General features: G+C 37.3%; 1 protein-coding gene across 4 annotated transcripts in view; it reads right to left on the bottom strand.

The window, feature by feature from the left end:
- Window positions 1-16,523, bottom strand: part of DRP2 (dystrophin related protein 2) — a 4,029,288-nt gene that overhangs the window by 3,609,457 nt on the left and 403,308 nt on the right. The window lies entirely within an intron of this gene.

Genomic DNA, 16,523 nt, shown 5'->3' with positions numbered 1-16,523 from the left:
ACAGCAGCTGGAGTAAGTCATTTGCATCCACAGACAACCTTCATATCCATCAATTATATCCACTCTACTGTGTACACCAGAAATAAATAATACTCACAATAATAAAGTATACTACATTACTTCACACAAATGCACACTAGTATTGCAAAGCCAGATCAGTGACTCATTAAACTGCACAAATGACAAGCAGTCATCCTACTCCCACCCAGCAGTTAAAGTCATTTCTGGGTGCACTGGAGGCATATGATTGTGATAAGCCTCACCTCAGGCTATGTGCCCATTGAATGGCACACTACGATGGTTATCCCACTCCACAAAGGGGGAGCCACGACAGACCCCAGGAACTACCTCCTCATTAGCCTAACAAGCCTGGTCTGCAAGGCCATGGAACGTATCATCATGGAACTCATAAACAAAGACATTGGTAATCTCCAAACTCTGGACCCCACACAGTTTGGGTTTGTAAAAGGCAGATCATGTCTCCTAAACCTGATAGACGTCTTTGAAGCAGCCACCAAAGCTATAGATGAGGGTAAGTTGGTTCACACAGCATATCTAGATCTCGCCAAGGCTTTTGACACCATCCCCCACTCTGGAATTATAGATAAAATCACTAAACTAGGTATAAATCCCTATGTCACAAGATGGGTTGCCAACTGGCTTACTGACAGAACCCACACTGTGAAAGTAGCAGACTCCAAATCCGACTTCAGACCAGTGACAAGTGGAGCACTACAGGGTTCAGTCCTGTGTCCTCTCCTGTTTGGTATCTACTTCTCTGAAGTACAGGCTAACACAGATGGTCTTTGGCTAACTAAGTTTGCAGATGACTGCAAACTAGGAGCCATAATCGAAACTCCTAACGATGTGGACATCCTACAAAAGGGCCTCACTGAGACAGATGCCTGGTGTCAAAGCCATGGCCTCAAGCTCAATGCCAAAAAGTGCATTGTCATCCCCTTTGTTAAAAACTCTGTACCCATGAACTACCACATAGGCAGTAGTCTACTTAACACTGAAAGTGTGATAAGAGACCTTGGGACACAGGTAGACAGTAGTCTCTCCTTTGATAATCACATCACCACAGTGGTCAGGAAATCCTTCTACATGTCACACCTCATCACAAAAGGCTTCTCATCCAGAAAAAAAGAGGTCATTGTTCCCCTCTACTCATCACTCATTAGACCCATTATAGAGTACAATGCCCCTTTTGGTATGTACCTCACAAGACATCTACAACAACTGGAAAGACTGCAGAAATACCTCACAAAGAGGATTACTGGCCTCAAACAGATGCCCTACGCAAACCGTCTCAAAAAACTCCAGCTTTACTCCGTCACATATCGCCTACTCAGAGGCAATCTCTGTCTAACATACAAAGTTATGTCAAACCCAAAGCTGTTGGACATGCTCCACTTAAAGAAGGGACCTAAAATTTGTCACCACAATAAACAGAACATGCTGGAGGAATAGATTCCTGTCCCAGAGACTTCCCTTACTCTGGAACAGACTACCTATCTATGTCAAACAGAGCTCCTCATTAGCACTCAAGAAAAATCTTGATGATTGGATGGGAAATAGGAAATTCACCCCGGGGATCACTTCTGTGGCTCTGCTTGACAGGGGCACAGGAAAATAATTTTCTTGGATGGCAAAAGTCAGGGTACCTTTTTGCCTAGGCTTATATAGGCCCTAGGGCCAATAGCCTAGTACCTACCTATGAAATGATGGCCATGTAATGAATTTCAAACTTTGTTTCATAATGTATTCTATATTACTTCATACAAATAACATCAAACCTGCAAAGCTATGATAAAGAGCAAACAGCAGGTAACAATTTTCATACATGGATAACCCCAGCAACTATAGCCAGTTTGTCTGTGTACATCCCAGATGCCTAACTGTTATAAAATAAAAAGCTCTCTCAATTTGTCACAGGAAGAATTAGTGACAAAGCAAAAGTATTGAGGACAAAAAGCACAAAATAAGAATAAGAGGGCAGAACTCAGATATCTGTCATTATTTAGCACTTTTCAATATCCATGGGAGCCCAAAAAAACAAAAACAATTTTAAATTGTAAAAAAAAAAAAAAGCAAAAAACAAGAGACATAGATCTCTCAAACTACTTGCTTAACAATTAGAGGAGAACAAAAAAAACAGGGGTGAGAGGTGAGGAGGGTTTCGAAAGCACAGACAAACATGCCAGTTTGCCCTGCAACTTCAACCTTTGTTTTATCTAGTTGCCTGTCAGGATCTAAAAAAAAGTACCCCATTGTTACTGGATATGCCCATATGTGCCGAATTTTCCTTTTCTCTTCACTTTTCAAAATCCATGGGTTTTAAGTAGTTGCCATGAGATGGCACAAAGCAGACAGCTTGGTGAATTGACTGGACAAGTATATTGCACTTGGCCAATCAATTTGATTTTTTTTTTAAATCCTTGTCATCACATGGTATCTACAGTACTAAAAAGTGAGCACCCCCCATATGGTGCCCTTGGTTAACAGGGGAAAAAAACAACTAGCTAAAGTTAAAAAGGTGTCCTTAGCCAGAGGGCATCCTAGGTGGCCACCTATTTCACCTATAAGTAAGACCAGTCCCTGTTTAGTAGTAGCAGTTAATCTATCCAAAAAAATCATTAAACATTTTTTGAAAAAACAAACATTTGAACCCCAGATATTTTGAAACTAGAGAATTTTTTTTAAGTTTTTGAAAAGAAAACACATAAGACGATATTATTTTAAATTAGTTCCTAGTTGCACAAACTAGCAGAACACTGACAGTTTGAAGAAGGACTGATAAGGACACTAACAGGTGTATGTAAGACATAAATTTGTTAAAACATATTAGGCAGATTGCTTTCTGTGACTTGTATAAGATTCAATGGAAGTAGAAGCCAACAACACATTAGACTTACAGCAGGATGCGTGGGAGTGTACCTTTAACAAATTTTCCATTAATTCTGTAAAAAATACACATGCCTGAATCAGCTCAGTACTGAAGAGGTATCCCTGGTTGTGACCCAGACTACCCATTTTAGATTAACAGCCTGGACACTAGAGGAAGCAGTAGGTGGAAAACTAGAATGATGAAGCAATGATTGTTCATCTCTTTCATGGGGAAGCATGTAGAAACATGCTTGGACATACCCACAGCATGAACATTTATTTATTTATTTATTTTACATGTGTTGACCGGGCTAGTCCAGCTGGATATATGTCCATTTTTAGTGGAGGCCCAGGGAGAAAAGCTCCACAAATTACAACAACATAAAAGTTCAAGCCAAAGACAATAACAGTATAATTTGGTACATAAGAATTTTTAACAATTATAGTACAAGCCTAAGATTATATATTTTATATTTCAGTAGGAAAAAGGAAAAATTTATCTAAGAATAGATGAATAAGACTAATACATTTGTATTAGAAATGTAGTACAAATCTTTATAACATATTACAAAATTAGATACACCTAGTAATTTATGATAAGAGATACTAAGGTCTCACAAAAACCTAAGAAAGAAAGACACTAGAGATCAATATAATATAGAAGAACAGCAAACAAGGATGGATTTCTAGTGTTATTTAACACATAGGTTGTGATACTATGTGAAGGTGTATGACCATTCCACAGTATATACTTATTTACATGAGAAAAAATCCTAAGGAAGGTTAAGCTCACTAAAAATTAGTGAGACAACACAAGATCATGATCATGGAAGGCTAGGAATTGTGGGAGTCTAGTTAATAGTTGGGTACTTAGTCTGGGTTAACACAGGGGCATAGCCAGTGTGATTTGAGGTAGGGTTTAAGCTTGCTTTTAAATAAGCTGACAGAGGATATTGAGGTTAGCTAGCTTGGGAGGATGTTCCAGGCTTTACCTACTGTATTGGAGAACAAGGTGTCACCAGCTAAGTTGTTGGATTTTGATATTTGTACAAGTAGGTTATTAGCTGAGCATAAGGTCTTGAGGTTATTATAGGGATGACTAGGGATGTAAGAATGGGTGTATTTTGAGGTAAATACAGGATCTTATGGGCTACTATTAATTGATTGAAAAGTATTAAATTTGGCAGCTCTACCCATCCTAACTGATTCAGATTGATACAGTGATGAGTTCTATAGGAGGACCCAGCTGCAAATCTGGCAATATTGTTGTAGGAGGATGTAAGTTTACTCAGATTACTTCTACATATTTTGGTATAGATAGGGGAGGCATAGAGCAAGGTAGAGATGAGGTGGGTACGAGCAATAGTAACCCTGGCTGGAGGTGTAAGAAAGGGTTTTATTCTATAGAGGGAACCTAGTTTCTTGTTTACTATTTTTATGGTGTTATAAATGTGAGGTTCAAAGGACAAGTTGTTATCTATTAGTACCCCGAGTAGTTTGGTGGTTGGTTCAGGAGATATTATAGTTCCATCATTTGAAGTAATAGTAAAGTTAAGTGGGGAGGTTCTGTGGGTGGGGGTAAATAGTAGCATTTTTGTTTTTTTGGGGTTAAGGATAAGACGTCTTTGTAGGAGCCAGTTTTCAACTGTACTAAAGGTAAAATAAACATTGGAGGTAAAACAGCAGCTTTGATACGGCCAGCTGATCAATTGATGAATGGGGAATTATAACAGAGCTGCATCACCATGTAGGCTGGGGCAGCCCCATCACAGCACCATCGTAGACATCCCTATGGAATTTAACCCAGCATGCTGAGAGTTCCATACAAAAATGCCTATCATACACATACTGCAAGCAAGATTATTCCTTTCTACCAACCACAATCATCTTTCAGATTGTGAAGCCCTCCCAGGGGCTAGTGGCCCATGATCGGTGTAGGGGTTAACTCTGACATGGAGATTTGAGAGAAACAGGAAGAGTGTCTTGTATCAGACAATCAATTGCCATAAAAAGGGACTAAGAAAAAGTACACCTTGGATGGCAGGACACAAAAAAACTTATAATTGCTAGTTTAAACAAATGGACAGCAGAAGTTATCATATAAAGCTTATACTAAGATAGTATGTAACTGGTGGGAATGAAGTAGCCCACATTTGTTTTGAAGGTATAACTGAAAGTTTCAGAATCTGCTGTTTTTAATGTAATTCCAGTTTAATTTTCAACGTGCCTTGACTCACAGAAATGGGTCTTACACTCCCTACAGAGATCCCATCAGGAATGTAATTACTGTTTCTTCACTCTTATACTGCTGTTTCAGTGTACTTATTTGGAGTACCTGTAGAATGTATTTTCAACCTGTCAAATAATATCAGAGCCTTGCAAATATGTTTTCAGTAGTCAAATCAGTCATTTTTTTATCTTGGAATCTTTCCCTGTATTTCCAGGCTTAGTCAATGTAGTACTAACAGTTTATACAGGTAACATGAAGTTCCTTAGCTTGCAGTTTAAATGAACTGTTATATTTCCTGTTTTCAGACCACAGAATCCATTTGCAATTAGCACTCATTTTTGGGAAGGTGTCTTTGCCTTTCTCTGAAATTATTTCTTCTAAACAAAGAAAAGACCTTCCTGTACAGTATTTTTCCTTTCGGTCTGAGGTCAGTTTCCCAGGCAACATAGAGAATATTTATTAACCTGATTCTGTGTTCCTGTTGTGCCAAATCGAATCACTGCATGCCATCCATGCAATATTTAACTCTTTGTGTGATTTCTCATAGCTGCTGGATAGGTCTGCAAATATCCTGATACTAAGAGCGTTAAACTTATACATATGAAAATTGCCATATTAGTGGAATTTTACAAGTAAAATCTAGCATTGCAGAGTATATCACCTACATGATTTAGGTTTCATTTTCTGATTCTATTCTTTTTTTAATTTTATTTTTAAACACCCTTATTGAATTATCGTTTGTGACATAGACACATTTACATTTATATAAAAGTAATCAAACTGTATTAACAAGTTAAAATTAACAAACATTATGCGTCACATATAATGCTATATATCCTATAACCTAAGCAACATTACATAAATTATTCAATTTCTGCCCCTTTTAAACAAGAAACATCTTTATTAAACTATCACTTATGACATAAGCAATCATACATTTTATAAATGAAAACAAACCACATCAGCACAATCCTAGTTGCAAATATTTTACATCACAAACCATATTGACACACTCCCAGTTGCAAACATTATACATCACTTATAATCGACCCAATCATTTTCAGTTAAACATTACCTAGCTCATTTAAGTCCCGCCTTCTTTTAAACCTTATTCCTCCCCTGTATGTATTGTTCCCACAATTTCCATTTTTTCCTATGTAGTTTGCTCCTACCTTTTTCTAAAGATCTCAGTTCTAGTCATTTTATTTCTATTATTATATTCACTGCTTTTAATATAGTGGGTTTAGATTTTGATTTTCCATTTTCTAGGAATTGCTTTTTTGGCAATCACCATAATTACAGACAGCAAGGTCTTACCATGGCTAGGCAATTCCAATTCTATATCATAACTCGGAAAAATCATCTCTCTCATCACACCAATCTGGCCACCAAGCATCTTTGATGTTGCATCCTGCAGGAAATCCTTAAAGTCTGCCAAGTAACTGCACTCTCAGAAAATATGTTCCCAATTACCTATTTCTTCCCCATCACACCTCCAACATTTGCTATCTACCTGAGGAAAGATTCTCTGGAGTCTACTTGGGGTATAAACATATCTATGTAAACTTTTCCAAGTAAAAATCCTAAATCTTCTAGACTGTGTTGCATATTTGGGAGACATACATATATCCTCCCATTGTTTCTTTGTGAATTGCTTATCCAATCTCTCTTCCCAATCCTTTCTAACCTCCTCTGATTGATTCCTATAGTTATCATGCAATATTTTATATGATCTACTATTTCTTTTTTAATGGCAGCTTCTGTTCTAAATTCTACTAAAAATTCTACCAGTCTTAGTCTTTTATTTAGGACCCTCTATTTCTTTGCCTTTGCCTATACTCTGATTTCATTCTTGGCAGTGTTTACTGCATTAAAAAAGTACAAAGTTATCAGTTTTAGGAGCTATGTTTTTAATTAACTGTCCTGTACACATGTAAAGTACAACATATCAGATGCATTATGTACAGATATGAGAACAAGCATATGTAAAAAGGAGAATATTAATTCACTCAGATTTAATAGGGGGTAGAACACTAATCCAGCTGGTCCTATTTCAGGTTAAAATAACAAGTATGAACTTATTAACAATGTAAGCCATGTAAAACCAACAGAATTGTAGCTATACACTGTAACAAACAATGAAACAACCAATAATAATAATAATAATCTGAAAAAAAAACACTGAAAACTATGAACAAATCAGGCTCTGATGTGGAATTTCTCTAGTACTATTTTATATTTTGATAATGTCCTAGAAAAATAATACATCATTTCTGAAGGGTAGTCTCAGCTTTCTTCCTAAATCATTCTATGATGGTGCTACTTTTTTAACCTTCAGACACTTCAGTTGCAAAGAGCCAAAGACATCAAGAAAAGCTGTTTGCCCATTTCATGAAAGGAAAACAATTCTTCTTTGCAAATGAAAAGACTTGTCTTTTTTACGTGTTGCCTTCAAAAAGACAAAAAAAGCGCTATCAGATACTATCACATTCTACTAGAGATAATATCAGTTCTGCTGCTTGTTTTTCAAAGTGCCTCAGCATAAGATACATGTGATTTGCAAAACACTGCAAAATGTATTCCAAGTCCACAAGTACAATGTGCTTTAGTAGAGTAGCTTACAAATGATCCTGCTTTATCTATTAACCACCCGAGGTTCGTAAAATAATACTGCTTGGGAAGTCTGCCTGTTTACTTCTTCAGGAGTCATCTTTGGACAAATATGCCGCTAATGTGTAATGTACTCAGAATAATAATGAATATTCAAAGGACAGACTCTTGTAGTAGTTCAGGCATCCGTCCACCATTACAGTGGTTGGATTCAGTCTTCCGAATAGCCTACGTGTGATGCTAATGAATTAACCTGAATCTTATAGACCTGAGTTGCAAAAGCGCAAGTGCAAGAAACCAGTACTGCAAACTACCACATGCATAAACCTCAAAATATACTATATAATACCAAAATGATTAATGACATTATTAAAAAAATAGAATAAATCAAATTATATTAAGTTGCAAGGAGAAGCATTCCTCTGCATCCATAATGTACAAGGGAGCAACACTGCATACAAAAGAGCGCCCCTAACATATTCTCCATTTATTTATTACCCTTGGTTGTCCCACCTAGGGAACTGAGAAAGATATTAATGTTGTATACCTGTTGCAGAGACATGTAAAGCAAATGTGACCCCAATCCCTAAGTATCATAACTTCAAAGATAGTATAGTAGCTACAGTGATGAGATGATGAATCCCTCACATGGTGGTGCATTGGGAGGCTTAACATCATGTAAAAGCATACTTCTATACATATTACTTTTCATTTAATATATTATGCATTACACACTGAATCAAAGTTATGCAACTACTTTGTTGATGCCCCATCACAAGTGATTATCTTACTACACTCCATAAAGGCAGCCAAATTGTATGCCTATACATTTACTTAGTGCAAAGTGGTTTATAATGACTGTATCTGCACATAAGCCTTTATAGCCCACTATATTCATTGGCTATATTATCTGTCAAACATGGCGTCAATCCTAGTACAATGTCATGACAAAAAAGGACAGTTTTCTATTCAAGACAATTCTCCTGACAAGTTTAAAAAAAATGATAAAACAAAGCTTAATAACATGAGTAATAATATAAGAACATACAGTAGCACTTATCAAATTAGTAAATGAACAATTTGTTATGAAGAAAGGAATGGACAAATGGTAAACTGAGAAAATCCACTCGCATATAAAACATGTTTCTCCATTTTGTATAGCTATGTGTTTGCTGCAGCCACAGTAGATACATTCCCTCCCTGGGCATTATGCAGCTGTAGGATAGTGGTAATGCAATCATATTTGCCGGGTAAGTAATAGTGCTAATGCAATCATATTTACCGGGTAAGTAAACAACCAAGCATTAATCATGGTTATTAAGCAGCACACTTTTACAGCACAAATACATGTCATTAACTCTGGTTCAGAAACCGGTTTGACTCATATAGCACTGCAGGTTCATTTTATCAGGTACCTTTAACATTAGTGTGAATGGGATCTGTTTTTTTTTTTAATACTCAAACTTGTAAAGCAATTGGACAGCATAACTTTTGTTATACTAAGCAATGCCTCCTGTGTTTAGCTTGTTTTATCATATAACTAGTGCATAGTTTAACCCTTTTTATAATCCTCACAGAAAATTTTCATGAAAATGGGACAAAAGCAAAACTGTTATCCAAGTGTGAATTTCAGCTAACTGTAATGGATGCTGTATTCACTCAAAACACACACACACACAAGTAATTGCCACAGATCTGGAGTAAGTTGACTTACTTAGATGTATTTTATGTTAAGATTAAAAACAGAAGTCCACTGTATCTTCACATGTTGCTTCTAATAAAGACTTGATGAAAAAATGCAAACAACAAAAACTTTCCCTCAGTCTTTTGCATTACCTGAATGAGGGTCATAGTGGAACAGGAAGTATATTGTAATATATGTCCCTTAACTACTTTTTAAGAGAATTCTGGAGTTATAGTATTAAAGTTTTTTTTCTCTTCATAATTGGGCTTACAAACTCTAACTGCTATAAAACATGAACAGCTAATGTGTGTTCACAGTTCTATATTTTCAGTTTATTATACTATATATTTATAGTAATTATAAATTATACAAAATGCTAATTACTATTCATAAAATGTTCAATAAATAGCTATTCACCCTCATGCCCTTGTTGTAAATTGAGCATTATCCATGGGAAACTGTATGGCTAAAACTCATACAAAGCACTTAAGAAGTTACTAAAAGTATTGTCTTACTAAAAAGTTACCATCACTGTTATTTAAAACATTCAGATTCACAGCACAAATTCACCCTTCCAATTCATACAAATGGTGCAAAGGAAAAAAAGGTTTACACAATTAATAACTCACAGCAGGATGCATACACTCCACACTAATGAATGTCTCTCCTTAAAAACGTGTTAGACACTGCACAGAAACTGATGTATTTGCACAGTGTCATCACACACATAGGCATACCTACACACTGTATAATACCAAGTTGTCCTAGCGCCATGCACTTACTGAAAAGACATGGAAAAGAAAGTTTTATATTACAAAGACATTATTTTGAAAAGGCAAGGCATTTATTTTTAAATAATGTCATTGTTGTTGTTGTATCTTTCTGATTTTCCTGGTTAGGGGTCGCCACAGTGGAACTCTGGCCCGCTAATGATTGGCAGCAGATTTTTACGTACCGAGTTGCCAGCCCTGACGTACAACCTTCAACGAAGGTACGCCCATTCATGTATGTCTTCACACAGAAGACACTTTAGCTGAGAATCAAACAGGACAACGTCTTGCTGTGAGGCAACAACGATACCGCAGCACCACCACCGCAGTACAATATAAAACACTTGTGTACAGTAATGTATTTTTATTTTTGGCTGCCTTTGTTGAATCATGTCAGGCTTTCTCCTCATGACTAAACAACACCAACCATAGGTAAACCTTCCATTACCTACACCTGAACATTATACATTGCATATGTATCTCAACCATAGATGGTATATTGTAATGGTGCTTCCATATGGACATGTTAACTGACATCTGGGAACCACTGGAGTAAAATACCTGTTATAATCACTTAGGAGGAGTTTCAAAGCCTGCCTCAACAACTCAGATGATAGTTGATGCTGGTGAGCTAAAGCCCATTAACTGAACAACTATTCCATGCAAATAAACTACATCTAGTCTTTGTCGCCAAATATTCTTTTCTGGAAAACAGCAAGGGCATGAGCAAACATACCCAGTATGTATATATTTAGATAACCCTTAATAGCTCTCTGAAGCTAACTGGCTTTTCCTGGCCACTGTTGGCAAAGTGTTTATAGGCTACTAGATATTGTCTAGATCTCATTCCATTATTTACATATGATTTGCATTCCTGTGCAACTGTCCTAATGATATCACCATCTGAAACAGTTCTGTTTAAAGCTGCAGATCTTGTGTGGGTTATTGACTGGAATGTCATGGCCATTTGGAGTGGATTGGATAAGCACGACAGAATGCACCTACAAAATGAACAATTTTAGCTGCAGCCCTAGTAAATATACCTGCAGAATGCAAGCCAGTGAAATGTATATGAAAAATGGAAAACTCTTTCTCTCTCTCTCTCTCAAACACAGGTTTATAAGCTTTCAGCTTTGTTTTGATCACTACACTAAAAACAAACAGCAGAGCTATATGGCTAGCGTTACTAAGAAATGTATTGGTTTCTGGCATTTTTTTTTGGTCCAGTATTTCACAGATCTTAAAAATTTTAAAAGATATAGTTCCAGATTCATAAAGGTTACCACAAAGTGTACACCTTAAAAGATATACTGCAAGATTCATAAAGGTTACCACAAAGTGTACACTATGTGTACACTTACAGCCAGATTCAAAAAGAGTTGATCTTAGTGTAAGTTTTCCTTCAGTGTAAGTGACTTACTTCAGTGTAAGAACTATCTGTGAACAGGCTTGCACTGGGGGCCAGACTCCAAAATACCTGATCTCAGTGTAAGTGGTCACAGCAAGTTTTTTGGAATTGGGCCCTTAGTGTAACTTATCCGAGTGAATAGACAGCATAAGCTTTGTGGTAGGGCTGCTCTTGAATTCAGAAAGTGTAACCTTTATAAATCCAGTCTATAGTAAGATAGTTATGTTCTCTGACATTGGTAACAAAAATATATATTTTTGCAATATATACAATATCCAGTTAAGATGTTATTCCAGATTTCGGGATGGCATCTTTTTTATTTAGAAAGGTGGCCCACAGTTATTCGACAAGTTCTCTATCATTTACTTTTAACTTTGACTTTATGGAAATATATTTTTAGATGCTGTTTTGTGTAAAAATGTGGCCACGTAGTTTGAATCAAATTTTCATAGAAAGCCCACACTTTCTACTAGTTAAGTTAATTTTAATAGTGCATATGCTTATGGACAAGAGTATTTTCAAAGGACAACTTATTCAGTTGTCCAGACTTATTTATGACAAAAATGTTTTGACCCAGTGTAATATTTTGACTAATTTGTTTATCACTAGAAACTATCCAGTTAAGTTTGTTAATGAGATGTTTGAATTTGTACAGGCAAATAGGGATAATCAATATGCACCCATTTTGAGAAAACCCATACCACTAGGGTTCAAGGCACCCAGTAAGAATTTTTCTCATTCAATGATTTTGCATCATTCCATTGACTCCCAAGGCATCAGGGGTATTATGAAGAAAACAAAATGAGGCTTGCTATTTAAGGGTATACCTCATTTTGTTAAACTGGGATATGGCCCACAATGTGTGTATAAGACCACCTCTGACAAACACTTGCTAGAAAATACTCATCACAAAGACATCAGGCATGGCACCATGAAGAAATGTGGCTGTTGCACAATAGAGTAGACATTAATGTTCATGTTTACCCTGTGTCATTCATTCATCGATAACACATATCACAAGAAGGCTTGGGGTTTCTTTCAGATGCTTTAATACATACAAACACATCAGGATGGATAGCAGCATCTTTAAATATGAAGGAACTAGTTAACAGTCAGAGCTTACATGCATACGTGCTTACATATCAACAGCCAACTACAAAATGGCAGTCAGGCTCACATGTGCTCAGTATTTATACACTTGTGCAAGCCCTTGGATAGCTTCTTAAAGGTATATACACACATATTGATCTACATCCTCCCTCTTAAAAAGATTGCCATTCATGCAAAACAATATCAGAGACAGACGCACGTTACTATATACATTGGAAACAAAACATAGTGTTCATGTCTAAGTTGCCTCACATCTGTTGCAGGGTTTAGAGATTCGACCATATCTTTTAACTTAATAGCTGGGACCAAATTTTGCAACAGGGACAGTCTGTGATGCACAACTCGTATCAGGAACTTCTGGATTCGTCAGAGGAATGGGAATGTCCTCTGGAAATTCCTCTGGAATTGGAACACCAGAAAACTCACTCTGAGGTCTCAAATGCTTCCGATTCCACCTAAAAGTTGCTCTTTCTAATTCCACAATATACAATCTCAGCTCTGGACCAATATTCTTCACGACACCAATCCGATCATAACCTTTGGACGTTTGCATCATTACCACTTCTCCCTCTCGTAATGGATTGAGCAGTTTACTGGTCTTATTGAAGTAGGATTTCTGGGATAAGCACTTCTTCAACACATTGGATTTAACTGATTTGTTGTTCTTGACACATGGAACCAACAATTGACTACTAATTGGTAATGTGGTTCTGGTTTGTCATGACAGAAGTCTCTGTGCAGGTGAAGCAAGATGTTTATCATGAGGAACATTTCTGAGATTCAAGAGATTTAGGAAAACATCACTATTATCTCATTTTGACTTCTCTAGTAACTGCTTTGTATTTTGAACTGCACATTCTGCCAAACCATTTCACTGCAGGTACTCTGGACTACTTGTGACATGGGTAAAGACGCATTCTTCAGCAAATCTTTTAAACTGTTGGCTTGTAAACTGCATGCCATTGTCAGAAATACCTTTGTGCAGACTACTATGAACAGCAAAATGATGCTTCATCTTAGTAATGACAGTACTGGATGCTACGTCAGGAAGTAGATCAATCTCGAACCAACTGGAGTAAGAGTCTACTAACACCAAATAATGCTGACGATGCCACTCGAAGATATCAGTGGATACTGTTGACCAAGGTAGTTCTGGAATCTGGTTAAGCTGAAATGTTTCCTTCTGTTGATGTGGCTTTGTACTATTACACACCGAACAAGATAAATGTGCTCTCTCAGTGGCTTGTGACATAGAAGGCCAAAATATTAGTTCTCTCATCCTTCTTTTGGTAGATTTGGTTCCTGGGTGACCACGATGCAAGATAATAATGTACTCTTGTCGCAAGGACTTCAGAACAATTACTTCTGGACCCTACATTATGATAACATTGTCAGACAAAATCTCATCTCTGTATGGAAAATAACGTTGCACTTCTTGAGGTAAACTAGATTGCTTTGATGGCCATCCTTGATTGATAAAGTGGTTGAGCCTTTGTAAAACTGAATTTGTGGCTGTGTGATCTTCTCAGCTCATAAATACATGTGGAAGAAAAAATTCTCACTTCCATGACTTCAAAATCAAGACTCTCATTCTCGTGCTGTTCTGTGTGATCTGAATAATGTATCCGCAAGATAAAGTCATTTGCCTTTCCTGTAGACAAGATTGAAATTGTACTTTTGCAATCTCAGCATCATACGTTGTTGCAATCTTGCTGGAGCTGAATGCATTGGTTTTCTCAGAATAGCGATTAATGGCTGGTGGTCTGTTTCGATCTGGATAGGCTATCATAAAAATAATTATGGAACTTTGAACATGCAAGCACAATTGCCAAAAGCTCTTTCTTGATCTGGGCATACTGCATCTCAGTTTGGGTAAGAGTTCTCAGTGCATAGGCAATGGGTTCGTCCTCTTGTAGAATGACTGCACCAAATCCAAGTTTCAAAGCATCGCAGAAAAGTGTAACTTGTTTGTGAACATCATAGTATCTAAGTGCTGGTGGACTAGCAATACTTTGCTTCAGGACATCAAATGCTCTTTGACCAGGATACATCTTTACATATGCTGAAAGTAGGCTCAAATCTGGAATAAACTTGCCTAGGTAGTTGACCATACCAAAAAAAGTTGCAGGGCTTGAACACTGTCTGGAGCTAGCATCTCGAGAATGACTGTTTGTTTTGAAGGGTCTGGTTGTAAGCCTGGACTAGTAAATAAATGACCAACCTACATAATCTCTTGTAGCTTGAATTTGCATTTGTGTGACTTCAGCTTAAGATTCACTTGACATACCCTTTCTAGAACTTTTCTGAGGTTTCTGTCATGCTTTGCTTCATCACAACCTCCAATCAGTATGTCGTCTACTATAATAGCACAAGGATACTGTCACTCATCTGGTCAGGATAAAACAGACGAACATTTGTGGGTTCAGTTCAAGCAGCTTTATTACACACAAACATCAGGAATGAGGCTTTGTAACAAACATAAATAAACTTACAAACAGACTGACTACCACACTCATACACTTTAACACTCTGGCTGTCCTGTCAAAATGGCACTGCTGCCTGCAAGTGCTCACTATTTATATGCACGTGCTACATATGGAAATGCTTCTTAAATGTACATACACATGCTCTGTTCTACATCCTCCCTCCTTGAGAAATGATTCATATACAAAATGACAGTATTCAATGGCATGCAATTTACAGAAATGATCTTTTGACATGCATTTATATAGAACTAATTATTTGACATGCAATCATACAAAATTAGACACATATGAAACAATCATGTCCAGGTTGTAGTTTATTTTACACTAGGTCTAGAAATGCAACCTGATTGTGTAACATAACACTCAGAACTGGACCTAACAACAGGGGCTATCTTCAAGGAATGTTCAGCTTTGGGTACAACCGGGACATCGTTAGGAATGGAAATGGATACTGAGACATGTTCTTCACAGGAATGGCCTTTGGTCAACTGGTGCCCTACGCAAAAGGTCTCCACAGCGCCCCCCTAACACCACCATGTGACCCCATCCTGGAATACCCACACCATATAGATTACTGGAAAAGTGCTCCTGCTAGAGCAGCGCCCTAGGCGGCTGCCTAGTTGGCCTATGGCTAAGGTTGGTTATCGTTCTCTGGTATGAACATTGTCAGGGTTGCTCTTAGATCTAGTGTCTGTATCACAGGTATGATGCTGCGATATCATTTCTGATACAGGAAGAAGATGTCTGCAGTTTCTCCTGTACTCCATGCCCTCAGATTCCACTAAGTAGGATTTCGGCTTGGCACAAATACCTCTTGCTTGATAAATTTGATCAAAGCCTTTCGCCGTTTGCATCCTCACTGCCTCTCCTTCTTTTAACGGACAGAGAAATCTGCTAATTTTATAATATCTGGGCTTCTGAGAAGAATGCTTCTTAAAAAGTTGGGCTTTGATTGCTATGTTTGTTGTAACATTAGGCATCAACAAACTAGAACTGATAGGCAAGGTTGTTCTTATTTGCCTAGATAGAAGTATTTGAGCAGGCGAGCCAAGTAAGTTGTCACGGGGTATATTTCTGAGATTAAGTAAATTCAAGAAGATAATGGTATTGCCTCACTTTGTCCTCTCTAGTAATTGCTTTGCACTCTGTACTGCATGCTCAGCAAGGCCGTTTGACTGTGGGTTTTCAGGACTACTAGGACATGGATAAAGTCCCACTCTTTTGAAAATCTCTGAAACAATTGACTGGTAAACTGAGAACCTTGGTCAGAAATAACTTTGTGTGGACTACCATGGACTGAGAAATTATGTTTCACCTTAGTAATAACAGCACTGGA

The sequence above is a fragment of the Protopterus annectens genome, chromosome 15.part0 (assembly GCF_019279795.1).
Source record: "Protopterus annectens isolate FY-2018-M chromosome 15.part0, PAN1.0, whole genome shotgun sequence".
In the NCBI taxonomy this organism is placed as follows: domain Eukaryota; kingdom Metazoa; phylum Chordata; order Ceratodontiformes; family Protopteridae; genus Protopterus; species Protopterus annectens.
Note: the sequence above shows the minus strand (reverse complement) of the source record. Positions and strands in the feature narration are given on the sequence as shown.